At 35.3% G+C, this 2,627-nt stretch overlaps 1 long non-coding RNA gene across 4 annotated transcripts; it reads left to right on the forward strand.

Moving 5' to 3' along the window:
• Positions 1-383: 383 nt before the first annotated feature.
• Positions 384-2,297, forward strand: LOC131319095 (uncharacterized). Of its 4 annotated transcripts, none has more exons than XR_009197886.1 (4): positions 384-597; positions 693-760; positions 861-950; positions 1,830-2,297. It is a non-coding gene; the product is annotated as an uncharacterized LOC131319095 (long non-coding RNA). The 4 variants fall into 4 exon arrangements; XR_009197887.1 differs by having other exon boundaries at positions 702-760; XR_009197888.1 differs by lacking the exon at positions 384-597 and having other exon boundaries at positions 610-760; positions 1,830-1,934; positions 2,152-2,297.
• The last annotated feature ends 330 nt before the right edge of the window (positions 2,298-2,627 follow it).

Raw genomic sequence — 2,627 nt, forward strand, 5'->3', positions numbered from 1 at the left:
CTAAAAGAATAAAAATGTTGAAAGCTATTCCAAGATGATATTGGTGTGTTTGAGCATTAAGAATGGAAAATCTCTTCTACAACTCTGTTCTGGAATACGGAAACGGTTTCTGCCGTGAAAATTGGGGTTTGGTTTTTGTGTAGTGTTTGACTAAAATGCAAAAAATAAATATATATGTACTCTTAGATTGAAAAATATGTAAATCATGGATATTAAATCAAAACATCTACCAAAAAAATAAGGTAGTTTTTGCAAAAAATGAGATGGTTGTACTATTTTTGCGCCAAAAAATCATAATATTACTTACCACAAAAACATTGTTTAATTTCTTATTAGTATTTACCAATGCAACACTTAATATGTTATTTGGTATATGGTTGCCTCCAAAAACCTCCTAAATCTCATTTTCGATAACTTATTATCATTTTCGACCAAATGATGTTGGTAAAAGAGTTCTCATTGTCACATCGGACAAGAACATATATGCTGTAAATTAACAATTGTGATTGCTTTCCATTAGTCCTTTCTCCCAAAAGGACAAGGAATGTGACTGTACTTAGTCACGGCTTCGGCAATACTTTCTTCCTAATGCTCCAAGTACGTGGAGAGTTTACGTACACATGGACATAGGACTTGGCCAATTGATTTTAGCAAGATTTTATATAATCTGCACACTTACTGTTTGCCTTCAGCCATTTCAGACCAGCAGAGTGTACTAATTTTTGGTCATTTGTATCTTCCTGCTCTGCATCTGCGCTTGGTATGTAGCTCTCTGGTTTTGATCATATTTATGGGTTTGCAACAGAAATTTATTGTGATTAATTATTGCATGAGTTAAAGTTATGTTTGCTTTTCTGTAGGAGCTTGAGCTTTGTCTCAAACAAACCTTTCGCATATTTGATCTTGAGGAAATGGTCATCAAAATGGCTCATCGTACTTGAAACGTGCTGGTAAATGACTTACGCCTTGATGTTGAAATATTTATTCAGTTCTTGATTACTCTTGACTTAGATTCCTCGATTACCTCCTGATTGTCATGTTACCCAGCGTAGAATTTCAGGTGGTTGTTTTTCATGCAGATGAAGACACTAAGAAAATCTATGGTTGGTTTTCATGTTAGCGTGCTGGGTATAGGTTTTTGCTCTTGCATTGGTAACAATGTCTTGATAGAAGCCACGAAGCTTTTTAACCCATGCAAGTTATGTAGAACTTTTGTATGTTTACTCCTAGAATCACTGCTTAGATATGTAATTGCAAAATTTTTTTTGGTTCATATATGTATTTGTAATATATTAAAGCTATATGATTTATGTATGTGTGCTAGCCCATTCCACATGGTTCTCTATGAAAGTGATGTTAGGACTGACAAGTTTTCTGTAATCTGTTCATATTAACTAGATTTGTCAATGTCTCTATTCAAATGTTCTCCCTCTTATTAAAAACAAAAAACGTGTGGAGGTTCCTTATAGCCTGTGTACAGAATAGAAATTTTAAATTGTAAGACAAAAAGCCGAAAAATGAAAGTTTTTTTAAGGGGGAAAAAAATTGTTGTTAGATATGGTACAAGTTGCTGAGCTCCGCTAAATCCAGTTGTCACCATATTCTATTTGTTTGTTCAATGATTCAATGTAGGTAACTCCTGATTACAGCATGTCGTATAAGACCAAAAACTTAAAAATGCTCAACCAAAAAAAAATGGTACGAACAAGATGCAAGTGTTTTGATTAGGATGATAAGATGCAAGTATGCAACCTTGGCTTGCTACAATATTTGCACCATAATGGAACTTACACAGGACTGACATCTTGATGTTCTCTGTTTACTATCAGGAAGTCTATTTCTATGCTATAAACACCAATGCTCAAGCACTACTTCAGTCTGCTGCTAAGAAACTACTTCAAATTGGAGAGCTTTTCACACGTGGACTCGCACTGGTACTCTCACTTTAATTTGAGTTTCTAAGATTTTATTTTAAAGCTCCCACTCTACCCTTTCTGAAGCAAGGAATAGCCTATGTGATTGAATAACTATGGTGGTGAATGGTGATTAAGTAGCACCACAAAATCAACATCTGCTTGCTTGTGTGGTGTTGCTACTTATTTTGTTACACTGTTTTTTTTTATTTTGTCCTCTGATTCAATCGCTTAATAGTGGTGGGAATCTACTCTTGGGAGAACAAGCTGTGGAGGAATCAAAGGAAGCGACTGTTGGAGGTGCATTGAGTTCAACTTTAGTGGTTTGCCTCCTCTCTCCTATGTTATGGATGGTGATACGTCCTGGACATTTATTTCTATTCAGCATTTATTTCTATTCAGAACTTGAATGTTGTTATGTAATATGCTATAAAGCGTTGAGAAATGTGCTTGAAAACAAGTAGAATTGAAAACATAGATGATCGTCATGTCCCATCTGTGTGGAAGGTTAGAAATGTTTGTAAGAAGTATGAGCTTCTTTCTCCATGTATGATCTTCATGTCCCAAGTGTCTAAAGTGGATACGTGCCAAACGCTACGACATTCTTTAGAAGCTTACTTCCCACTTTTATCTTGTTCTTTTACGGCCTGACAGCCTCTTTTACCATTCTACAATTTTTCAACCTGTTCTCTTCAACGGGCACAACATTCGTGC

This window comes from Rhododendron vialii, chromosome 3a (assembly GCF_030253575.1).
Source record: "Rhododendron vialii isolate Sample 1 chromosome 3a, ASM3025357v1".
Lineage (NCBI taxonomy): Eukaryota > Viridiplantae > Streptophyta > Magnoliopsida > Ericales > Ericaceae > Rhododendron > Rhododendron vialii.